Source organism: Scyliorhinus torazame, chromosome 8 (genome assembly GCF_047496885.1).
Source record: "Scyliorhinus torazame isolate Kashiwa2021f chromosome 8, sScyTor2.1, whole genome shotgun sequence".
NCBI classification, from domain to species: Eukaryota; Metazoa; Chordata; class Chondrichthyes; order Carcharhiniformes; family Scyliorhinidae; genus Scyliorhinus; species Scyliorhinus torazame.
The window spans coordinates 36,894,188-36,921,877 of record NC_092714.1 but is presented as its reverse complement, the minus strand read 5'-3'; positions in this window follow the sequence as shown (position 1 = coordinate 36,921,877).

The following is a 27,690-nucleotide window of genomic DNA, read 5'->3' as shown; positions in this document are numbered from 1 at the left end:
TGAACTTTAGGCTCTGAATTTTCTTTTAAAAAGGGGTGCTTTTTGTGAATTTACTGAATTCATTTGTGAATGCAAACATTAAGTGAGAAAAAGAAATGCTTTTGAAAAGACACAAAATGGATAATTAGGTGTTGGCATATGGATTTTAGCACAAAACCATTGTCCCCACAGCCCACCACCCTCCTCTGAAAATCTTTTAATTTCTTCCTGGAACAATTGCTGACATTGACAGAATGGTTGTGGTTATATTTTAAAGTTTAGAGTTCTGGCATGACATCAGACATTGCCAATGTTTTACAATGTTCGATCTGGTGGTGAATAAACACACAGACACACACCTGCACACATACACCCATATATACAGACAGACACACACACCTGCACACATACACCCATATATACAGACAGACACACACACCTGCACACATACAGCCATATATACACACAGACACACACACCCATATATACACACAGACACACACACCTGCACACATACACCCATATATACACACAGACACACACACCTGCACACATACACCCATATATACACACAGACACACACACCTGCACACATACACCCATATATACACCCAGACACACACACCTGCACACATACACCCATATATACACAGACACACACACCTGCACACATACACCCATATATACAGACACAGACACCTGCACACATACACCCATATATACAGACAGACACACACACTTGCACACATACACCCATATATACACAGAGACACACACCTGCACACATACACCCATATATACAGACAGACACACACCTGCACACATACACCCATATATACACAGAGACATACACCTGCACACATACACCCATATATACACAGAGACATACACCTGCACACATACACCCATATATACACAGACAGACACACACACCTGCACACATACACACATATATACAGACAGACACACACACCTGCACACATACACCCATATATACAGACAGACACACACACCTGCACACATACACCCATAGAAACACACAGACACACACACCTGCACACATACACCCATATATACAGACAGACACACACACCTGCACACATACACCCATATATACAGACAGACACACACACCTGCACACATACACCCATATATACACACAGACACACACACCTGCACACATACAACTATATATACATACAGAACACACACACCTGCACACATACACCCATATATACACAGACACACACACCTGCACACATACACCCATATATACAGACAGACACACACACCTGCACACACACACCCATATATACAGACATACACACACACCTGCACACATACACCCATATATACAGACAGACACACACACCTGCACACATACACCCATATATACACACAGACACACACACCTGCACACATACACCCATATATACAGACAGACACACACACTTGCACACATACACCCATATATACACAGAGACACACACCTGCACACATACACCCATATATACAGACAGACACACACCTGCACACATACACCCATATATACACAGAGACATACACCTGCACACATACACCCATATATACACAGAGACATACACCTGCACACATACACCCATATATACACAGACAGACACACACACCTGCACACATACACACATATATACAGACAGACACACACACCTGCACACATACACCCATATATACAGACAGACACACACACCTGCACACATACACCCATAGAAACACACAGACACACACACCTGCACACATACACCCATATATACAGACAGACACACACACCTGCACACATACACCCATATATACAGACAGACACACACACCTGCACACATACACCCATATATACACACAGACACACACACCTGCACACATACAACTATATATACATACAGAACACACACACCTGCACACATACACCCATATATACACAGACACACACACCTGCACACATACACCCATATATACAGACAGACACACACACCTGCACACACACACCCATATATACAGACATACACACACACCTGCACACATACACCCATATATACAGACAGACACACACACCTGCACACATACACCCATATATACACACAGACACACACACCTGCACACATACACCCATATATACACACAGACACACACACCTGCACACATACACCCATATATACACACAGACACACACACCTGCACACATACACCTATATATACACACATACACACACACCTGCACACATACACCCATATATACAGACAGACACACACACCTGCACACATACACCCATATATACAGACAGATACACACACCTATACACATACACCCATATATACACACAGACACACACACCTGCACACATACACCCATATATACAGACAGACACACACACCTGCATACATACACCCATATATACACACAGACACACACACCTGCACACATACACCTATATATACACACAGACACCTGCACACATGCACCCATATATACACACATATACACACACAAACACATGCACCCATATATACACATAGACACATACACTTGCATACATAACCTATATATACACAGACACACAGGTGCACACATATACCCATATATACACACACAAAGACACAGCCACACACATGTGCACACATACACTCATATATACATACAGACACACACACGTGCACACATACACACATAGATATACACGCACATATACACACGTGCACACATACACCCATTGTAGCCATCTGGGATGGCCACGTCCGATTACAAAATGGACACTTGCAAAGAATGCAGGGAAAATTGGACAATGCTAAGAAACAAGCAGGTGCAAGCTCTGCCTGTTGATTAGAACTTTAAACTCTCAGACAGGACAGAAACTGCCAAGCAATCTACATACTAATGAGCCATCTCGGGGGACAAAAGGGAAACATTTAGATACACAATGTTAGGACAGACTCCCCGGCGCCAGAAGAAGCTAAGACAAAGCAGACTGACAGTCACCAGGACACGCCCAGCGATCAGGGAACCACCCCTCTATTGGAGGAAAATCGATACTGATGATTGGAAAAGACCCAATTAGTTGAGGCCAAGTTCAAGGCCCACCCAAAAGCACGCGAAGCCTTTTTCAGTATAAAAGGCATCCCCAAGGGAGAAACGCCCTCCTTTGGCTTTGGCTCTCACCGAAGAGAGAGACCTGCCTAGCAGCTGCATCAGACCAAGTAAGTCCCAAGTCAACGCACGCTCCGAGATAGACGCTCCTAGTTGCTACTCTGTAAACAGCTCAACCCAGCAGCCTCAGAACCGAGCAACGGCCATTGTTCCTCTGACTGAGTGGGCACCCGAAGCTAAGTATAGGCTTTAGTAATAGTGGTAGTTTAGTTTGTAGAGTTTATGCATTAGTAGATTTGACTTTCAATGAGCATTGCTTTTGAACTTACTAACTGGTGTATCGAGTTATTGATCAGTATTCGGTTCTGAACTTTGTGGCGGTGTCGAAAGATACCTGCCGACTCTTGAGCAAACGTGATTCAACAGAGCCAAATTAAGAGCCAACCAAAAGTTAGCAACACCATGTATACACACAGACACACACACGTGCACACATGACCTATATATACACACAGACACACACACGTGCACACATACACCTATATATACACATGCAAACACATGCACACACGTGCATGCATACACCCATATATACACTGTAGCCATCTGGGATAGCCACTTCCAACTAGGTGCAGAGGAACTCGCAAAGCCTGGTGGGTAAAATGGACAAGCCAAGGATCAGGTCGGCTCAGAGCCTGAAATGCATATTTGTCAGCAAAAGTCCAGACGGTATCGAAACTCCGTTCCATTGGCATGTTAATCAGGCTGATTAGCATTTGATGGCCCATCTTCCCCAAAACAAAGGACTGGTACTCCAGCAACCGGGGCAGTCCCAGTCATTTCGGCGCCACTCCCTGTTCAAGGGAAATGCAAACAACAGGGTCAATGACTGCTTGGGAGGCACCCAGCCATCCAGATCCCCGCCCACTTATTGGCTAAGGAATCGAATGGAGTGATCAGGGATCACCCAATTAGTAAGGCCCAAATCGAAGGACGGCCCAAAAGAGCGCAAAAACCCCTTGAGTATAAGAAGAAGAGTTCGCCATATGCTCGCTCTCTTTTGGCCTTGGTACCCCGGTCACGGTCATCGCCAATCGTAGCAACACCAGAAGTGAGTCCAAGTTCAACGCCCGCTACCAGACGGATGAGCCCAGCTGAGCAGCAGCAATTCCTTCGAACCCGAGAGATCCAGAATTGAACAGCGGCCACTGTTTCCTGACCTAAGCCGGGTGCCCGAAGTTAAGTACAGGTTGTCTTAGTCGATAGGTGTAGTTAACTGGTAGTGTATGTTGCATGACAAATTGTGTGTAAATAAAGCACCCTTCACCTTGAACTAACTAACTGGTGTTTGGCTCTTTGATCGATAGCCGGTTGAAACTTGTGGTGGTATCATTCGATACCTGGCGACTCTAAGCATTCGGACATAGACAGCATAGAAAGAAGGCAAATCCACTGATTGCCATAATTGGAACAGAGCCACAGAAAACCAAGTAGTTAAAGAAACCAGCAACAACACACAGACACACACACGTGCACACATACACCCATATATACACACACATATGCACACATACACCCACATATAAACATACACCCATATATACACACATATGCACACACACACAGACATACATACGTGCACACATACACCCATATATACACACACAAACACACACGTACACACATAATAATAATAATCTTTATTGTCACAAGTAGGCTTACATTAACACCGCAATGAAGTTACTGTGAAAAGCCCCGATTCGCCACATTCCGGTGCCTGTTCGAGTACACTGAGGGAGAATTTTGAATGTCCAAATTACCTAACAGCACATCCTTCGGGACTTTTGGGAGGAAACCGGAGCACCTGGAGGAAACCCACGGAGACACAGGGTGAGCGTGCAAATTCCGCACATACAGTGACCCAAGACGGGCATCGAACATGGGAGCTTGGCGCTGTGAAGTAACAGTGCTAACCACTGTGCTACCGTGCTGCCCATATGTACACATGTACCCATATATACACACACAAACACACAGACTCACACGTGCACATATACACCCATATATACACACACGTGCGCACATACACCCACATATATACATAGACACACAACATGCGCACATACATTCATATATACACACATGCACATATACACCCATACACAGATACACACATGCCCATACATACCTGAACACACACACATACCCATGTGCACACATACCAATGCACACATGTACATATGCGCATACACTCATACATACAGACCCATATACACATACACACACCTACATATACACACCCACACACATAGACACCCAAACATACAAGTGCACATAATCCACAAATTAAAGACTTAACTTACATTTATATATCACCTTAAACAAGGTGCAAAACTGCTTCACAGATAATGAAGTACTTTTGAAGACTATTATTAGAATAATGTAGTTACAGACTGTGAGGTCCGATAAACAGCAATGAGATAAATTACCAGATACTGAACCAAAACTATCCAGAAAAACAGTCGTCCATGCCTCACTGATTCACCTCTTCCTTCCTTCTCCTCATCATGTCAACCCCCTGCTGTACCAGGTGGTGGAGAGCACAGCAGACCACCACCTAGCGGGAGACCCTCTGGGGGGCATACTGTAGATACCACCAGAGCAGTCCAGGTATTGGAACCTTATTTTGAGCAGCCCAATGCACTGCTCAATGACAGCATGGATGGCATGAGGGCCTTGTTAGAATGGGTCTCAGTCTCGTCTCTGGTCTTCACACTGGCAACATCAGCCAGGAACTCAGCGGGTACCCCTTATCCCCCAACCACCACCCATCATCCCGGGGTGGTCCATGAAGATGCCGGGGATCTCGAAGTGTCCAAGGATGTAGCTGTCATGCACCCTTTATGGGAAGTGGAGAATCCTGCAGAACTCACGGATGCTGTTGTGGACTGTAGCTTGTAAAATGCCTCACAAGGCCCCGCTTGAGACCTGGAGTGAACCGGTTGCACTGACGTTTAGGGCTGTGGTGACCTTCATGGCCACCAGGAGTGGGTGCCCTCCTCATCCACGGGGTGACAAGTCCACGAGGACATGGTACAGGTGCTGAACTGTGTCTTTGTTTAGACCTAGTCTCCTGCAGCACATGGTGTCCATCATCTCCGTGAAAGACCGCTGATGTCTGTCCACCTTGAGCCGTCATTGGAACCCGCCCCCCCGCCCAGGTTCCGACACGGCCAGCCCGGTCTTCAGGGTGCACGGCGGCTCACTGCACATGGGGAACCAGCGCCAACCTGCGTTGACGCTGCCACCTTCTCTGATGTCTGGCCACCTGGGCTGCCACCAGCACCACGTGGGCAGCCTCTGCGGGACCCACTGCACCAACCATATTGTTACATCTGTAAGGAATTGAAGAAGGAGCTAGACTGACAATCGGTTAGGTCTTCTACCCTGGGACCCTCAAATCCCCCAAGCCCCCCAACTCTTATCTGTCCCGTCTTCTCTGAGATTGCCATCTAGCGAGCCAGTTGTGCTGGAGAACCTCACTTTGCACACTCAGCCCCTAGACCCCAGACCCCTGCTGGGAACATTAGGGAGACCGTGCTCAGGCGCCCTCCCCTGATCCACACATTTACCCCTATGGTCATGAGGATATCCCCAGTGCTGAAGCCCAGCTCTAGAGTGTTTAGTTGTTGGCTGCTGCCTCTATGGTGATGACGCTTCTAGAGTTCAGGCAAACTAATTTTGATTTTTGATTTTGAATTGATTTATTGTCACATGTACCGAAGTACAGTGAAAAATATTTTTCTGCGGCCAAGGGAACATACACAGTACATACATAGTAGACAAAAAAAAAGAATAATCGACAGAGTACTGTTAGACCGTCAATTCATTGTGAGACCATGAGAACGATTGAATACTAGGCTTTATTATCCAGGAACTCGCCTGCCAGTATCTGTTGTACAAATGAGTGCCACCCACAGGTGGCCGGTCTATATATCCCCCCGTGAGGGCGGAGCCAGAGGCGGAGCCCACCGGGTTTCCAGTTCAGTACCTGGAAGTAGACTGTATTATCATTTCCAGGTCATAGGTCACAGTACTATACAGACAGTTCATACTTAGGTGATTACATTCACCACATTCACCCCCTTTTTAAAAAATCAAGTCCAGTGGGGGTTACGTGGGGTCATCAAATGTTCAGTGTGTCTGGAGGCCGGATCGTTCTTTTAGACCTCCTCAGCTCTGGTGATGCGGCGGGCACGGTTGTTGCAGGTGGTGACTCCAGGTGTTGTCTGGAGCTTGAGCTTCAGTCCGGCGTGTCGGAGACGATTGAGGCGTGGGGGTAGGTAGGGGGGTGGTGGGTGGCGGCAGTGCAGGTGCGGGGCAATACAGGAGACACAGGGGGGCGTAAGGGGCACTGGGGGTGGTGGTAGGCAGTGGGGGGGGGCGCGTTGGCAGGGGAACCAGCTGGCGCCAGGTCCCATAGGGAGCCGTATCTTGCCGTCCATCCTAGTGCGCGACGTAGACGTACTGGGGGTTGGTGTGCAGCAGCTGGATCCTCTCGACCAGGGGGTCAGTCTTATGGCTCCTCGCATGCTTCCGGAGAAGAACAGGTCCCGGAGCTGTCAGCCAGGATGGAAGCGAGACCCCGGAGATGGACTTCCTAGCGAAGACAAACAAACGGTCGTGAGTAGTCTCATTCGTGGCTGTGCAGAGGAGTGATCTAATGGAGTGGAGGGCGTCGGGGAGGACCTCCTGCCAGCAGGGGATCGGAAGACGTTTAGAGTGGAGGGCCAGGAGGTTGGCCTTCCATACCGTCACGTTCTCCCTCTCCACCACCCCGTTTCCCTGCGGGTTATAGCTCGTAGTTCTGCTCGAGGCGATGCCCTTACTGAGCAGGTACTGACGTAGCTCATCGCTCATGAGCGATGTGCCCGGTCGCTGTGGACATACGCAGGGAAACCGAACAGTATGAAGATGCTGTGCAGTGCCTTTATAACCGTGGCCGAGGTCATGTCGGGGCAGGGGACAGCGAAGGGGAAACGGGAGTACTCATCGACGACGGTTAGAAAGTATGTATTACGGTTGATGGAGGGGAGGGGCCCTTTGAAGTCAATACTGAGGCGCTCAAAGGGCCGGGAGGCCTTTACCAGGTGGGCCTTGTCTGGCTGGTAGAAGTGCAGTTTGCACTCCGCGCAGATTTGGCTGATCCTGTTCATGGCCTTGACCTCCTCAGTGGAGTAGGGCAGGTTGCAGGCCTTAATAAAGTGGGTAAGCCGGGTGACCCCCGGGTGACAGAGGTCATCGTGGTTAGCCCGAAGTTGGCTATCTTGTGCGCTGGCGCACGTGCCGCGGGACAGGGCATCTGGGGGCTCATTGAGATTCCCAGGACGATACTGAATATCGTAATTATAGGTGGAGAGTTCGATCCTCCACCTCAAGATTTTATCATTCTTAATCTTGCCCCGTTGTGCGTTGTCAAACATGAAGGCGACCGACCGCTGGTCGGTGACGAGGGTGAACCTCCTACCGGCTAGGTAGTGCCTCCAGTGCCGCACGGCTTCCACTGTGGCTCGTGCTTCCTTCTCGACCGAGGAGTGTCGGTTATTTCCTTTCTTCAGGGGCACTGCTCCCAGTTCTGTATCACATCACCTTCAACTTTTACTCCCTCCACCACCAATGCATAATGCAGCCACGTGTACCACCTACAAGATGCACTGCAGGAACTCACTGAGACTCCTACGACAGCACCTTCCAAACCCTTTACCACCTGGAACGGCAAGGCCAGCAGATACCTGGCAACTCCACAATCTGGAAGTTCCCCTCCAAGTCGCTCACCATCCTGACTTAGAAATATATCGCCGTTCTTTCACTGTCACTGGGTCAAAACCCTGAAACTCCCTCCCTAACAGCACTGTGGGTGTACCTACAACACATGATTCTATGATTCTATGATTCTACATGGACTGCAGCGGTTCATGAAGGCAGCTGACCACCACCTTCTCAATGAAAATTAGGCTCGGTCAATAAATGCTGGCCTGGCCAGAGAACATAGAACATACAGTGCAGAAGGAGGCCATTCGGCCCATCGAGTCTGCACCGACCCACTTAAGCCCTCACTTCCACCCTATCCCCGTGACCCATTAACCCCTTCTAACCTTTTTGGTCACAAAGGGCAATTTATCATGGCCAATCTACCTGATCTGCACGTCTTTGGACTGTGGGAGGAAGCCGGAGCACCCGGAGGAAACCCACGCAGACACGATGAGAACGTGCAGACTCCGCACAGACAGTGACCCAGCGGGGAATCGAACCTGGGACACTGGCGCTGTGAAGCCACAGTGCTGTCCACTTGTGCTACCGTGCCGGCCAGTGTGATGCCCACACCCCATGAAATTTTTTTAAAATATGTCCATCACCTGAAACATTTATTTGCTCCACCACCTTTGTGTGGGTGAATAAACCCCGTTAGTGAAGAAAATGATGTCGAACCTTTGCAATTACTACTGGGCGGCTAATACAGCGATGATTAGGAAGTGGGTAATGGGGGAGAGGTCGGAAAGGGAGCGGATGGAGGCGGCGTCATGCAAAGGCGGCAGTTTGGGAGCATTGGTACCAGCCTCTGCCGTTCTCGCCGGCCCGTTATCTGGGGGCAATGGAGGAGGTATAAGAAGGTGGAGGGTGCGTCGGTCTGGACCCTGATTTGCAATAACCACAGGTTCGCACCGGGCAGAATAGATGGCGGGTTCCGGAGCTGGCAGAGAGGAGGAATTGCTCTCATAGATGGGAGTTTTCCCAGTCTGAAGGCGCTGGAGGATAAGTTCAAGCTGCCGCCGGGGAATGGTTTCAGATATTTGTAAGTGCGGGACTTTCTGAGGACACAGGTGTTGGCTTTCCCGCTGATGCTGCCACGGGGGATACAGGACAGAGTGGTCTCTGGTATCTGGGTGGGGGAGGGGAAGGTGTCAGATGTCTATCAGGAGCTGTTGGAGGTGGAGGAACTGAAGGGCAAGTGGGAGGAGGAGTTAGGTGGATAGTTAGAGATGGGTATGTGGGCAGACGCCCTAAGCAGGGTTAATTCCTCCTCATCATGTGCCAGGCTCAGTCTAATACAGTTTAAAGTGGTACACCGGGCACACATGACAGCGGCTAGGATGAGCACGTTTTTCGGGGTAGAAGATAGATGTGCGAGGTGTGCGGGAAGCCCAGCAAACCATGTCCATATGTTTTGGGCATGCCCGAAGCTTCGAGGGTTTTGGCAGGGTTTTGCTCAGGCAATGTCCACGGTGCTAGACACGTGGTTGGTGCAAGTCCGGAGCGATCTTTGGAGTGTCAGAAGATCCGGGAGTTCAGGGGGTGAAAGAGGCTGACATTTTGGCCTTTGCCTCCGTGGTAGCCCGGAGACGGATCCTTATCATGTGGAGGAACTCGAAGCCCCCGAGTGGGGAGACTTGGGTCAGTGGCATGGCTGGGTTTCTCAGGCTGGAGAAAATAAAGTTTGCCTTAAGAGGGCCAATGTTGGGTTTCTCCCGGAGGTGGCAGCCGTTTGTCGACTTTCTCGGGGAAAATTAAAATGTCGGCAGGAGCAGCATTCCGATGGGGGGGGGGGGGGGGCGAGTAGGTGCAATATGGTCAAGGGATGTACAGAAGGGGTTGGGTGGGAAATGTCTAGTTTACCATGTTGATGTTTATGTTATTATTATTGCTTTTGTTATTGTTATAAAAATGTTGCAAATACTTCAATAACATTTTTAAAAAATGAATCCAAGGTCCCAGTTGAGGCCGTAACCATCTGTGCGGAACTTGGCTATAAGTTTCTGCTCGGCGATTCTGCATTGTCGCGCGTCCTGAAGGCAGCCTTGGAGAACGCTTACCCGGAGATCAGAGGCTGAATGCCCTTGACTGCTGAAGTGTTCCCCGACTGGAAGGGAACATTCCTGCCTGGCGATTGTCACGCGATGTACATTCATCCGTTGTCGCAGCAAGGGCATTCAGCCCCTGATCTTCGGGTAAGCGTTCTCCTCAGGAATCGCCGAGCAGAAACTGATAGCCAAGTTCCGCACACATGGGTACGGCCTCAACCGGGACCTGGGATTCATGTTGCATTACATTCACCCCCCACCATCTGGCCTGGGCTTGCGAAATCCTACCAACTGTCCTGACTTGAGACAATTCACACCTCTTTAACCTGAGATTACCCCTCTCTCTGGGTCTGTAAAGGCTTAATTACCTGCTAATGCTCGCATTCAAAACATTGTCTTGCATCTTTGACTTTGTCTATATATATGTTTCTGGAACCTACCTCTTCATTCACCTGAGGAAGGAGCAGTGCTCCGAAAGCTAGTGACATTGAAACAAACCTGTTGGACTTTAACCTGGTGTTGTAAGACTTCTTACTGTGCTCACCCCAGTCCAACGCCGGCATCTCCACATCAGGACTAGTCGCATTTACCAGCACTTGGCCCACAGCTCAAATGTCATGATCTGCCAAGTTCTCATCCAGGTACTTTTTAAAGGATGTGAGACATCTCGCCTCTACCACCTCTCCCAGGCAGTGCATTCCAGACCGTCACCACCCTCTGGGTAAAAAAGCATTTCCTCAAATCTCCCCTGAACCTCCCACCACTCACCTTGAACTTCTGTCTCCTCGTAACCGATCCTTCAACTAAGAGGAACAGCTGTTCCCTATCCGCCCTTTCCATGCCCCTCACAATCTTGTACACCTCAATCAGGTCACCCCTCAGCCTTCTCTGCCCCAGTGAAAACAACCCAAGCCTATCCAGCCTCTCTTCATAACTTAAATGTTCCATCCCAGGCAGCATCCAAGTGAAACGCCTCTGCTCCAATGCAATCATATCCTTCTCAGAATGTGGCGACCAGACCTGCACACAGCGCTCCAGCTGTGGCCTCATCAATGTTCTTTATAACTCCAACATGACTTCCTTGCTTTTGTAACACCTCATACTTTCCAGTATTAAATTCCATCTGCCACCTTTCTGTCCATTTGGCCATCCCGTCTATATCTTCCTGTAACCCAAGACACTCAGCCTCACTGTTAACCGCCCAGACTATCTTTGTGGCATCCGTATGCGAGATTTAAAATTGCATCTGAAAGATGACATCACTGAAGTTGCACATATGGCGTCTGGATTATATGTTCAACTCTTTCGAGTGAGTTCAAACTCGTCTGAACATGCGGAGGAGGAGTGACGGAGTTTCAGAGACTGCATGAAAGGTGACTTCATGTCAGTTTCACTTCCTGGTTCCACCTTTATGCATTTGAATCAGTACCGTTGCATTGTCTGGAGGTCAACTCAAAAAAGCTGCTTCCAAGTTCATTCACTTCTTTAATGTTATCTCAGAATGAGAATGTTATGACTGGAGATGCCAGCTTGGCACAAGATGAAAAGTTCTTTTACAGTTGTGGTTTGGGTAAGATACAGGAAAAAGCTTGCTCTGCTGCTTAACCTGTCTCTGATCCCATGGAACATGACCCAATTGGGGAAAGTTCCAATCTCGAGTATTAGTGATCTTTTTCTAATAAACATTAAAAGTGAACTGATGATTTGGTAATTGCTAGGTACAATGTAAACAATTGTGTCTTTGAATGACTAATACTAGAGTATTCTTTGTTAGACCCCAGGCTGAACCTTGTCTTTTAAGTGGTGCATCTGCTCGGTATTAACAAATGATAAAACTCTGTCTAATATTTCACAGAGTTGACTTAAAGTTTCCGTCTAACTGGTATTGTCTTGGTTCTGCTCTTTAACTGTGGATTCCTCTCTTGTTACTTCCTTGTGTTAAAAAAGAATGATGCAGAAACTTATTTGGTGCAGACATCGGGTAGACATGCACAGTTTGATGGGAGATATGCACCATTTATATGGGTACCTGTACTCACCAACTCAAATTGGCCATCTTTTGATGCATTCAAAGAGAAATTATATTTGCAGGCCTCTCAAGACACCAGGATATCCCCAATGGCTTCATGGACAATTCATGTCATTTTAAACTGTATTCACCACACTTTTCAAAGCAAACAATTTGTCCACAGCAAGGCTCCATAAACAGTGACGAAAGAATTGAGCAGATAACCTGTTTCTGCTGGTGTTTCGTTAAGGAAGACGAACTCCCCACTCTCTTCGAATGGAATTTTGCACTTCTATCAGCCAAGGCATTGGTTCACCATCTTACCCAAATGGCACGTGGCATTGCTGGACTCCCTCTGCACTGCACTGAAGTGTCAACCTAAATAATGGGCAGAATTTTCACCCAAAATGGCAAAGTATCATGGGCGGGATCTCCGATATCGGCGCGACGTCCGCCAACCGGCGCCAAAAACGGCACGAATCAGTCCGGCATCGCGCCGCCCCAAAGGTGCGGAATTCTCCGCATCTTGAGGGGCCGAGCCCTCACCTTGAGGGGCTAGGCCCGCGCCGGACTGATTTCCGCCCCGCCAGACTTTGCCGTGCGGCGCATGCGCGGGAGCGTCAGCGGCCGCTCATGGCATCCCCGCGCATACGCAGTGGAGGGGGGTCTCTTCCGCCTCCGCCATAGTGGAGACCATGGTGAAGGCAGAAGGAAAAGAGTGCCCCCACGGCACAGGCCCGCCCGCGGATCGGTGGGCCCCGATCGCGGGCCAGGCCACCTTGGGGGCACCCCCCGGGGCCAGATCGCCCCACGCCCCCCCCAGGACCCTGCCCGCGCTGCCTTGTCCCGCCGTTCAAAAGGTGGTTTGATTCTCGCCGGCGGGACAGGCATTCCAGCAGCGGGACTTCGGCCCATCGCGGGCCGGAGAATCGCCGGGGGGGGGGGGGGGCGCCAACTGGCGCGGCGCGATTCCCACCTCCGCCGAATATCCAGTGCCGGAGAATTCAGCAACCGGCGGGGGCGGGATTCACGCCAGCCCCTGGCGATTCACCGACCCGGCGGGGGGCTGGGAGAATGCTGCCCCATGTTCTGACAGAAAACTGGTGTGTTAGTCCCCAGAGAACCAGCCAAGTTTTTTCTCCAGGTCTTCTGACATGTTGACAAAAAAAAAGCAATTAAGGAAGCACCAGCCCCTCAAAATTAGTCAGATTTGAAACCTTTATTAGGAATGGTGAATTATTACGGCAGATGTATTCCTAATCTTTCGACAATGTTGAAGAAGCAGTGCTTTTGGAGAGAGTATCAGAAGGAGGCCTTTGAACAGGTCAAACCAGATTTGAAATCATCCAGTCTCTTAGTTCATTCTGACCCCTACACAGAGATAATTCTTACCAGCGACGCATCTCCTTACGGAATCAAAGCGGTTTTATGTGCCTCAAGAACTCAGACTAATGCTGAACAAGCTTACTCTCAAATTGAAAAAGAGGGATGAGCTGGAATCTTTGGAGTGAAAAAGTTCCATTAATACATCTATGGACGACATTTCATATTAGTTACTGACCATCAACCCCTGTTGGCCTTCTTTAGGGAGGTTAGGCAACTCCCTCCCCTCCCCCCGCCCATAGCTTCAGCTAGGGCCCAACACTGGGCTCTATTGTTGGCAGCCTACGAGTATATAGTTCAACATAGGCTGGGCACTCACATTCCGAATGCGAACGCTTTAAGCTGCCTTCCACTAACCAAAGATATACCACCTCCGCCAGTACCACAGGAAATCGCTCTTGCTTTAAACGTTGTCGATACATTGCCAGTGTCGGTGTGATAGGTCACGCTTTGGACCCAAAAATACCCCATATTTTCTCGAGTCAAACACATTGTCCTCCACGGCTGGCATCATGATAACAGGTCTGAGCAGGGATGACCCTTTCAGATAAGAAAAGGCGAGTTAAGTTGTGAAGACGGCGTGTTATTGTGGGGAGTTAGGGTGGTCATTCCCACTCCTGCTAGACAGCTATTATTGCAGGAGCTACATCCTGGGATGACAAAGATGAAAATGTTCACACTCAGTTACGTGTGGTGGCCCGGGGTGGATATCGACAGAGAGAATCTGGTCAAATAATGTGACCAGTGTCAGATGTAGCAGAATTTGCCGTCTGAGGCCTAAAGGCCACCCTTGGGAGTAGCCCAGGTCGACCATGGGTGCCACTACATGTCAATTTTGCAGGCCCATTCATGGGCTCCATGTTCTTGCTCATCATAGATGCTCGCTCCAAGCAGTTGGACACACACAAAATGAAGTCCACGGCCTCATCAGCAACAATAGAAAAACTGTGGCAGACATTCACCACACAGGGATTGCTCAGCTAGTGGTCTCAGATAATGGGACCGCTTTTACTAGTGAAAAGTTCCAACATTTCATGAGAGCCATCGGCGTCCAGGATCTTTGAACTGCTCCCGACCACCCTGCTTCAAATGGACTGACTGAGAGAACAGTCCAAACATTCCAAGCTGACATGAAGAAACAGCCATCAGCCTCTCTACAAACTAGACTGACCCATTCCTGCTCATTCATCGAACAACACCTCATGTTAGGGCGGCACAGTGGTTAGCACTGCTGCCTTACAGCACCAGGGACCCAGGTTCAACTCTGGCCTCGAGTGACTGTCGGTGTGGAGGTTGCACATTCTCCCCATGTCAGCGTGGGTTTCCTCTGGGTGCTCCGGTTCCCTCCCACAGTCCAAAGCTGTGCATTTAAGGTGGAAAGACCATGCTAAATTGGCCCTTAGTGTCCAAAAGGTTAGTTGTGGTCACAGGGCTAGGGTGGGGCATGGGAGCAGGTAGGATGCTCTTTCAGAGGGTTGGTGCAGACTCGATGGGCCGAATAGCCTCCTTCTGCACTATGGGATTTCTATGTCACCACAGATGTTACACCTGCGAGTTACTAATCGACAGACATATTTGAACACGGTCGGATCTGATATTTCTGAATTTGGCGGGGAGAGTTTTCAGAACCCCAAAATGTACCATGGAGTTCAACCAACCTCTTCCTTTAATGGATTTGTTGCTTTTCCTAGCACACGGCTTTTTCCTTCGGTGTGGGATTACAATTATGGACACGTGGGTTTTTAAACACAAAACACTGTTTATTCCATGAACTCAACTTAACATCTTAAATAAACATTGGATCTCTTAACACCCCTTACTTCAAAGATAACTCAGAAAATATTGCAACAGTAAATAACTCCTTAAAATGTTCCTTCAAACTTCCAAGAGACTTAACACCTTTAAACTGTATCACATCAGGTTAAAAGATATATATATTTTCTGTAGAATGGCAGAGATACATTAGCTTGGGTGACTTCAGCTCCAGCACCTTGCTTTCTTCATGCAGCTCTCTGGAATCCCACAGACACACCCACGCTGCTTTCTCAAACCTGGCTTTCTCCCTTCTAAGCAGATCACAGCAAACCAGAACTTCTCAAGCTGCTGTCTCAAACTGGCTTTCTACTTTCAAACTGCTCTCAGCAAAACCAGCCAGGCACTTTTTAGCTGCTCTCAGCAAAACCAGCCAGGCACTTGTTAAACTAACTGCAAAACCAAACTGTAAAACCAAACTGCAAAATGGCTGACCTGAGCTGAGCTCCACCCACTCTATGACATCACTGTTTTCTTAAAAGTACATTGCTTAAACATCCAGTTCTTAAAGGCACTCTCGCATGCCTTATGAAATAGACGTCCAAAGAAAAAGGGTGAAGAAACAGCTGGACCATTTGAGAAGAGAATCGCACACTGGAGCAATGGGGCAGTCGGCCCCTGCAATGCCTGTCAGTGATATTGTTATAGATAGACGCAATGTTGCAGCAACCTACCCCGAGGAAGAATCCAGTAATGTTCCAGGGCTACTGAGGAAATTACCTGCATGGACGCACCTTTGCAAGTCGAGATTCAAGCCATTGAGGTTCAAACGAAAGTTACGTCTCCTGTGGGATGAATTACGATGCTCCCAAAGGATCATGACGTTCCCGGATCGACATTCCTTATAACAGACTGTGCTGTAATCCATTTTTTGTACAATATTGGAAACAGTTCCATTGCTATTATGTTGAGTTGATCAGGGATTTAAAGGGACAGGGATGTGGTAGTGTGCCCCTTTAAGGGGGTGTGTACTCAGGGGGCCATGTGACCTGCAGGGCCAATCAGGCTGCAGCGCACAAACCCTGAGGCTGAGCATGGTTTTTCCAGTTAGTTAGGAGATTGGAATTGTGGATTATGGTCGCCTTTGTCTCACTCTGTATATAGTTACTGACCTTAATAAACCGCTTATTTGTTCATCCACATGATGGTCACCCGTCTTTCAAGATACTACATCCCAGATGACACAACATTGTTCTGTTTAGCCCAATTTAAACGTATACCAGTTGATGGTACTCAGGTTCATGCCCTCGCTGTGGAGAGGGGGCTGGTGGCAGGGAACATCTCATTCTGAGATCTCCCCACCACAAATCCCGTTATGGCCCTCGCGAGAGCTAGCGGCCATGACAGGATTCGCACCCCACAGCAAACCCCATCCCTCCCCGCAATGTTTTCCTGTCAGGGAGAGGAAGTTAAACTCACAGTGTGTGACACGAAAATGAGTGTGCTATCACTGAGCCATGTTGACACCATTGCTTGCCCACGTTATCTCCCCTTTTCCTAAAGGACCTCATCCTTGCTGGGATACAGATCCAAATATGAACATAGATAGAAAAATACAGCACAGAGCAGGCCCTTCAGCCCACGATGTTGTGCCGAACCTTTGTCCTAGATTAATCATAGATTATCATAGAATTTACAGTGCAGAAGGAGGCCATTCGGCCCATTGAGTCTGCACCGGCTCTTGAAAAAAGCACCCTACCCAAGTTCAACACCTCCACCCACCACTAAGGGCAATTTTGGACACTAAGGGCAATTTAGCATGGCCAATCCACCTAACCTGCACATTTTTGGACTGTGGGAGGACACCGGAGCACCCGGAGCAAACCCACGCACACACGGGGAGGATGTGCAGACTCCGCACAGACAGTGACCCAAGCCGGAATCGAACCTGGGACCCTGGAGCTGTGAAGCAGTTGTGCTATCCACAATGCTACCGTGCTGCCCTTAAGAACAAATAAATCTACACTATATCATTTTACCGTCATCCATGTACCTATCCAATAGCTGCTTGAAGGTCCCTAATGTTTCCGACTCAACTACTTGCACAGGCAGTGCATTCCATGCCCCCACTACTTTCTGGGTAAAGAACCTACCTCTGACATCCCCCCTATATCTTCCACCATTCACCTTAAATTTATGTCCCCTTGTAAATTTTTGTTCCACCCGGGGAAAAAGTCTCTGACTGTCTACTCTATCTATTCCCCTGATCATCTTATAAACCTCTATCAAGTCGCCCCTCACCCTTCTCCGTTCTAATGAGAAAAGGCCTAGCACCCTCAACCTTTCCTCGTAAGACCTACTCTCCATTCCTGGCAACATCCTGGTAAATCTCCTTTGCACCTTTTCCAAAGCTTCCACATCCTTCCTAAAATGAGGCGACCAGAACTGTACACAGTACTCCAAATGTGGCCTTACCAAAGTGTTGTACAGTTGCATCATCACCTCACGGCTCTTAAATTCAATCTCTCTGTTAATGAACGCTAGCACACCATAGGCCTTCTTCACAGCTCTATCCACTTGAGTGGCAACTTTCAAAGATGTATGAACATAGACCCCAAGATCTCTCTGCTCCTCCACATTGCCAAGAACCCTACCGTTAACCCTGCATTCCGCATTCATATTTGTCCTTCCAAAATGGACAACCTCACACTTTTCAGGGTTAAACTCCATCTGCCACTTCTCAGCCCAGCTCTGCATCCTATCTATGTCTCTTTGCAGCCGACAACAGCCCTCCTCCCTATCCACAACTCCACCAATCTTCGTATCGTCTGCAAATTTACTGACCCACCCTTCAACTCCCTCATCTAAGTCATTAATGAAAATCACAAACAGCAGAGGACCCAGAACTGATCCCTGCGGTACGCCACTGGTAACTGGGTTCCAGGCTGAATATTTGCCATCCACCACCAATCTCTGACTTCTATCGGTTAGCCAGTTCATTATCCAACTGGCCAAATTTCCCAGTATCCCATGCCTCCTTACTTTCTGCAGAAGCCTACCATGGGGAACCTTATCAAATGCCTTACTAAAATCCATGTACACTACATCCACTGCTTTACCTTCATCCACATGCTTGGTCACCTCCTCAAAGAATTCAATAAGACTTGTAAGGCAAGACCTACCCCTCACAAATCCGTGCTGACTATCCCTAATCAAGCAGTGTTTTTCCAGATGCTCAGAAATCCGATCCTTCAGTACCCTTTCTATGACTTTGCCTACCACCGAAGTAAGACTAACTGCCCTGTAATTCCCAGGGTTATCCCTAGTCCCTTTTTTGAACAGGGGCACAACATTCGTCACTCTCCAATCCCCTGGTACCACCCCTGTTAACAGTGAGGACGAAAAGATCATTGCCAACGGCTCTGCAATTTCATCTCTTGCTTCCCATAGAATCCTTGGATATATCCCGTCAGGCCCGGGGGACTTGTCTATCCTCAAGTTTTTCAAAATGCCCAACACATCGTCCTTCCTAACAAGTATTCCCTCGAGCTTACCAGTTTGTTTCACACTGTCCTCTCCAACAATATGGCCCCTCGCATTTGTAAATACAGAAGAAAAGTACTCGTTCAAGACCTCTCCTATCTCTTCAGACTCAATACACAATCTCCCGCTACTGTCCTTGATCGGACCTACCCTCGCTCTAGTCATTCTCATATTTCTCACATATGTGTAAAAGGCCTTGGGGTTTTCCTTGATCCTACCCGCCAAAGATTGTTCATGCCCTCTCTTAGCTCTCCTAATCCCTTTCTTCAGTTCCCTGCTGGCTATCTTGTATCCCTCCAACGCCCTGTCTGAACCTTGTTTCCTCAGCCTTACATAAGTCTCCTTTTTCCTCTTAACAAGTCATTCAACCTCTCTTGTCAACCATGGTTCCCTCACTCGACCATCTCTTCCCTGCCTGACAGGGACATACATATCAAGGACAATATGCATCTACAACTGGAAACTATTTCACCCTCGTGACACACTTCATGTGTGAGGCTAGACGATGTGGATTAAAAGGTTACTCAGCAACGGAGCACCAAACTGATACTAATTCTGCCCTCACTCAACATCCACAAGTGCCCTTTCAGCATGAATCAGTGCGTGTTGATCAGGAGAGGGAAGGAACCCTGACTTCACCCTCAGGGGCTGGTTTAGCACACTGGGCTAAATCGCTGGCTTTTAAAGCAGACCAACGCAGGCCAGCAGCACGGTTCGATTCCCGTACCAGCCTCCCCGAACAGGTGCCGGAATGTGGCGACTAGGACTTTTCACAGTAACTTCATTGAAGCCTACTTGTGACAATAAGTGATTTTCATTTCACCCGTCCTAAGCCACTGAGGCCTACTGTAGTACTGCCACCTGCTGCCCTAATTGTACCAACTACCTCAGGGCAGACCAGGGATCGAACTATGACCTTCCAGCCTGTATAACCTATTATGCACCATTGCTTACCCACAAAACCATTGGGAGAATTATTTCTCCTGCTCTTATATTCTCAAGTGGATGTCTGGCTTATCCAGCTGATATTCAAAAGTTGACCCCAAGCCACATACGGCTCATGTTGCTCCGGAGTCAAGAACACTGTCAGCCTTTACTCATCTATGCTGTGTCTGAACTGTCTGACTCAGTAAAAAATCAGTCTCTCGTGGTGATTGCTTTCACATGGGACAAAAAAAGCTTCACACAATAAATTACAGCAGTGTTGGGACCAATTGAGAGATTGTTGACATATCTGAACTAAGCCTCATTGCAGGTTAGACAAAGTCATGAGTGGCTCTAATTAAGCACGGCGATAAGGCAGAGCTCAGACATTTCTGAGGTCTCATTATAAACATTGATTTTTGTTTTCAGACATCTTCCGAGATCCCCCAAGTGTCTAGGACCTTCATCGGCCCCACGCATCTCAGAAAGTCAGACGGTGACTCACTGATGGTAAAACTGCAGCACCTTTTCCAGCCAAGGGTTTTCTTACAGATAGGAAGTGTAAGTGAAGCGAGGTGAAACATGCCAGACCGAATACTTGGGACGCTGCCCCCTGGATATCTTCATCGGGAATCTCTCCTGCAGATGACAGACCTGCAATAACTTCAATTGCCTTTGAACTTGATTGCGAATGCAATCCCTGACAAGATAAGAAAGCTGTTAAACGTTTCCTCCATTTTCTGAAAGAGCACTTTTAAAATCAGACCGCATTAAACAATGTTTTTTTTTAGCTGCCCGGTGAAATAATGGAAGACGGAATCCTGGAACCAGGATTTATGTTTTGGTATTTGTATTTGGCTGCAAACCTTTGCCTTAAACTTTCAGTTCCTAACTGTAATTGTTCAGCTCAGTGATATCTTCGCCTCAATTCATTCGTAAGCCCCCAGTATGTAAAAGGATGGCCTCATATTTGATTTTCAGATGCGCCTCCACACAATGTGGCATTTAGTTTGTAAGTTATATGTTTCATTTTTCAACGTTCCAACCATCCCTTCTTCTTTCCTTCAGATCTTACTCACTATCTTAAAGTTTACTATTATGGGGAGCGAGGGTATCAGAACTTAATCAACTTAGGCAGCAAGATATGGCCGGATTTAAAATACTATTTTACAAGACGACTAATTAATATAGTTTGGGATTTTAAGAGGCCGGGTTCGGAATTGGGCCCTAACTCAGGTTACCTGAATGTTTGGTTAATAATAACAATAATCCTTATTGTCACAAGTAGGATTACATTAACATTGCAATGAAGTTACTGTGAAAAGCCCCTAGCCGCCACATTCCGCCGTCTGTTCGGGTACACGGAGGGAGAATTCAAAATGTCCAAATTACTCAACAGCTCGTCTTTCGGGATTTGTGGGAGTTCTGCTTCTGACAGGATTGGCTGGAAATGGGAACGCGTCGGGTGGTTGACCCAACACATCATTTTGTACATTTCCCCTGTCTCCCCACTTACCATCAAACCACCTCAGTGCAACAGGGAAGGGTCCGCCCTGAATGTCCAACACTCGGGCATTTTTAACACCTTAAATTTTCATAATCCTCAGCTGATCAGTTATTGCCAGCATTGATTTGTAAAGAGGAGGTTATACCTGACGAACCTGACATGACTGAAATCTATAATGACTTAGGCCAGGCCTTTGAGATTGGCCAATTAGAATACGAGTTCCCTGATTAGTGGGCCAATCAGGGAACTTCTTTCTCTGTATATAACAGATCCTCTGCTCTCCTGGTGTAGACAGCAAGCTGAATGCACTCCCAGTGTGATGCGCAATCAATTGCACAAAGACGCAGATTGGGTACAACTGTGGCTTTATTGCAGTCAGATGCGTGGCCTCCTGCTGCAGCTGGCGAAATGGCAGGGGAATGGAGGTCATGCATATTTGTACAGTTCTTAGTGGGCGGAGCCAGCCGGCAGGGGCTACCGGTGAACCTGTAGTGCAGGTCCTACCTTACATCCCTAATACAGTGGTTCACCACACAGTGTAGACAGCAAGCTGAATGCTCTTGGGTGTTTGGCTGCTGGTTTTGTAAATAAAAGGAATTGTGGTGAAGGGATTCTGCCTCTGTGAAGTTATTACAAAATCGTAGACAGGGGAATATCTACTGATGTTATTTATATAGACTCTAGAATGGATAAAAACTTAATCAATACATGTAAATCCCTTTCAAGTACTGAATTCCTGTTAAAAATAAGCATTTGAGTTCATGGCCCACATCAAAGACAGTTAATCTCTTTAAAACTCCTTGGACAGCCATGGAGCTGTCAATCAAACCATGAACTTACAGCCCCCCACCCCCCTCAGGAGAATGAAAGGATGTGGAAGCTGTCAAGCTGCACAACTCCAATAATGATGACCCTCAGGATTGTGTCAACAAGCAGCTAGTGAAATTGCAAGCAACCATTTTTCTGAACTTCAGGAGCACGATTTAATGGCCTCGTTGCACTTAAGCCAGAGCGCAACGAGACCGTTAGATCGCGGGAGAGGTAAAAATCAAGAACCGCGCTGGGTGGCCGATCAGTTTGCGATCTACCCGGCTCGCTCCTGTTGGCGAAATCAGGAACCCACCGTGGGGAGAAACTGTTAATCACCACATAAGCCCAAACTCCATACAATTAATGGGAGTGGCCCCATATCTAACAGCCTTCCCTAATCTATCCACCTCCCCAGCAAGTGGTCTCGCAGGCGCTAAGTAATACACTTTTAAAAAATGTGAAGCTGCTGGAAGGGCTGCTGCGGGGACCTGAGGAGGTGAGTAGTCACCTTCACTCTGAGCCAAAGAGCCCGGAACACTGGGGTTCCAGTCCCAGTGCTCAGGAGGGGGGTGGGGGGGGAGTCCCCAGTCGGGGTGGCCCGCCATCGATGGAGGGGGGGGTTGTGGGTCAGGGGGGTGGCCGCCCATGGTTTGGGGGTGGCGGGGAGATGGGTGCCTCAACACCCGTGTGTCCGCCATGCCATCCCCTGGATCGTGTGTTCCCCTTCCAGAGGCAACCCCAGCCCCAGCTCGCCAGCCCTACCAACCACCCATAACACGCACTGACCGCGGAAGCATCCGGCCGCGCAGCTGAACACTGTTGCAGATTGGGAATTGGCAATAATAGTTAAGTCAGCACTTCACACCTCCCAAGTGGATGTTTCAATGGTCAGAGGGTGGGTGTGTGCACCGGGGAGGGGACCAGCGCCCGATCTAGGTATTGTTATATACATGTGTCTGGGGTACAAGGTGTGGGGTCCGGTGAGCAGGGACCCCTGCTGTGGCTGGGGGGGGTGGGCAAGGTGGGTTTAATAACACGGCATGTGGGTGGGGGGGGGTGGGGAGCAATAAGGGAATGGAGGGTAGCAGGGGGCAAGATACCGCCGGTTGCCAGTCTCTCACTCTCCCCAACTCCTTGCAGCTATTACATGGAATGGGTGATAGCTTGCACCCCGTCGAATCTGCCCACATGGTGCTGCTGGCAGGCCAAGCCACCCCTTCCTTCTCCCTTCCCCCTCCCCTTCAGCCATGTCCCACCCGCCTCTTTCCCCTCCCAGTCCCTGTTCCATCCGCACAGGGTCTGTGTAACATCACTGTGGGATGATGGGACTGTGTCAGAACTGTCAGTGGGTCTGCCGAGGGCGGAGGGCTGATGATAACCCACTGAGAGCTGAGCGCTGGAGCTCCTCAATCTATGCCATAGTCTGACTCCTCTGACTGCTCGCTCACTCCCATCACCTGCACGTGGTGTGCCTGGGTAGCGGGGAGGGGAGCAGGGGGGGCGGAAGAGGCATCCAGGGCCTCCAAGTCTGGGGAGGTGGGGCAGGGAGGTGAGTCGTGAACACCGCCCAGTCCATCACACGAACCTGCCTCCCATCCATTGACTCCTTCTACACCTCCCGCTGCCTGGGGAAAGCGGGCAGCATAATCAAAGATTCCTCCCACCCGGCTTACTCACTCTTCCAACTTCTTCCATCGGGCAGGAGATACAGAAGTCTGAGAACACGCACGAACAGACTCAAAAACAGCTTCTTCCCCGCTGTCACCAGACTCCTAAACGACCCTCTTATGGACTGACCTCATTAACACTACACCCTGTATGCTTCATCCGATGCCGGTGTTATCTAGTTACATTGTGTACCTTGTGTTATGTATTTTATTTTATTTCCTTTCCTTTTCATGTACTTAATGACCTGTTGAGCTGCTCGCAGAAAAATACTTTTCACTGTACCTTGGTACACGTGACAATAAACAAATCCAATCCAATCCAATCCAAGGGGATTGGTGCTCGGCCTGCATTGTGGAAGAAATTACCAGATGCGTCATATTTCTCGAGTACAACATTTTTTAATGCTATACATATGTGTCCCTAACTGCCCCACTCTCCTGATGGTGCCGCCCCACTCACCCCATCCCTCTGTACCCCTCCCCCGCATCCTTCCCCCCCCCCATCGAACCCTCCCCCCTCACCCCCTATCCCATGTACCCCCCAGTGCCCTCTCAGTCATCCCCAATGCTGTGCCTAGGTGTGTCCCCAGGGTGCAAATCAAAGGTGGAGGCAGCAAGTGACTGGGATATGCTGTCAAGGTGCGGTATGTGCAGGGTGGGTATTAAGGGGCCTCTGGATGGTTGGGGGGGGGGGTGAAGGGTGTGGGTCATGGAAGGGGGGGGGCCTGAAAGGGGGTGAGGGAAGGCCTGAAAAGGGGGTCCCTCAGAAATGAAATGAAAATCGCTTATTGTCACAGGTAGGCTTCAAATGAAGTTACTATGAAAAGCCCCTAGTCGCCACATTCCGGCGCCTGTTCGGGGAGGCTGGTACGTGAATTGAACCGTGCTGCTGGCCTGCCTTCGTCTGCTTTAAAAGCCAGAGATTTAGCCCAGTGTGCTAAACCGACCCCATAGTGGGGAATCACTTGGCGAGGTTCCGGGTTAATGCCCCTGCGTGTGCGTGTGTGTTCGGGGGGCTGGGGGTGACATTGCCCATGGGTTGGAGGTGGGGGACCCACAAGCCCTCTTAGAGATTGTGGTACCCTTTCAAAATGGTGGCCCGATCTCTGAGGAGCCGGTCTGGCCAGCGGGTTCAGCTCCCCAGTGATGAAAATAATTCTATGACCCAAAAAAGTGTGGTTAGATATCAGTGAGGAACTAAACTTCCAGCAAAACCCGCCACAAATGACACTGAGAAACCTTTCCGTTAGATCACGCCCAGTGTTTCTTTTGCATAAAGAGTCAGCCAGTAAGTCACTGACAAAGAAGACCCAGTAGGGACCTACCGGAGCTGTACATAATAGTAAAGTGGATAATATAGTAAGTTTTTGTTTCCGACCAACTCAGTGTGGACTCTTCATGCCTCTTATTAAATTTCCACTTACTGAAGTCTTATTTGACACAGAGGACGGTGGTTGTGGTGGTTGGAGGCCAATCATTTCCACCCCAGGGCATCACTGCAGGAGTCCCTCAGATCAGTGCTTTGGCCTAACCTAAACCAATACTTTGTTCGCAGTTTAATTGTGATGCTGGCCTACACTGTTTTAACACCTGTATTCCTGGACCACTCGGACTTCTAACCCAGCTTTCAGCAGTGGTCAGGTATGTCTGGGCTTTCTGCATCAATAAGCCTCAGCTGTTCTGATCCAGACATTCCTCTGCATGGCTAACCCACTCTCTGAACGGGAGTTCACAAGGCATCCCTGTATGACTTTGTCATTGTTGACTTTTAACAAGGGCTGTATGCTCCTTAGCAAGCTAATTTATTTTTTTTTCTTTTGTATTTTCATTCTCTTCCATTTAGGGTACAAGAAATGCAGAAGGAACATCTGTACTGAGGTAAACTCTGTCACTGCATTCCAGCCCTTTCCTTCGCCGGTTCAATCAAATCTAAAAAGTAATGAAAGTCAATGCTCGCAAAAAAAGACGAAACCAGGGATGTCACCAATTGTCCTGTGCCTGGGCACACTGACTATGAGTGGCTGAGTGCGATGGAACCCATAGATTTCCACCCAGTCATTTTAAAAGATCAAAATATCAGGCCGTGGGGAAGAATTCCTCATCCAGTTTTCCAGCATTTACTCCACTTAGCGGATCCAACAGGCCCAGGCACAAGAGAATGAAAATCTGTCTCAGTGGGTGGGCCCCTGCTGGCGTGTTCGATGCCGGGCACGACGGGGGAATATGGCGGGAGGCCCAGATATTGGTTTTATTTGGTGAATTTACAGCGGAATTATCGTGTTGGGTGTTCTGGTTCACAAACAAGCCAACAATGCTGGAAGTGGTGTAACTCTATTTTATTAACTGTTCAACTATGCTAACATATTGTAAACGTGGGTATAAGCAATACCAGCTTAACTGTGGACCCTTTCCTATCACTAACTATGGTGAGGCACTCAGCACATGGTGAATGTCTGTGTTGCAGGCTGTGAGCTCTGTGCTCTGAGCTGGCTGCTGCTAGAATGAACGGGAACTCTCCTGTCCCCTGTCTTTATAGTGCTTGCGTCTCACTGGTGATTGGCTGCGGTGTTATGTATGCTGGTTGGTTCTACTGCATGTCCATCAATGTGTGTATGTGATTGCACCATAATGTGCTGATGTATATTATGACATCCCCCTTTTTTACAAAGAACATGTGCCTATGTGAGAATAAATAACGTGTAATGAGTGTATCTGACCATGTGTGTGCAGTATTTACATCACTATGTACATGAGGCTAGTCTATATACACGGGAAGGTGCCTGGTGCAGAGAAAAGAAAAACAAGGTGTTACACCAACAACAAAACTAATAACGAATAGAACATAGAACATAGAACAATACAGCGCAGTACAGGCCCTTCGGCCCACGATGTTGCACCGAAACAAAAGCCATCTAACCTACACTATGCCATTATCATCCATCTGCTTATCCAATAAACTTTTAAATGCCCTCAATGTTGGCGAGGATGCTATAAACAAACTAGTGAAATGCTGAAACAGGATGAAAGAACAAAGCATTGAGTCCAACATTGTAAGGCTCATAAATCAAGTCTCTGAGGTGGGTGACGAATTCGGGTTGACCGCCTCAAGGGTGGGTCAGGAGCCACCGGCTGAGGATCGGGGC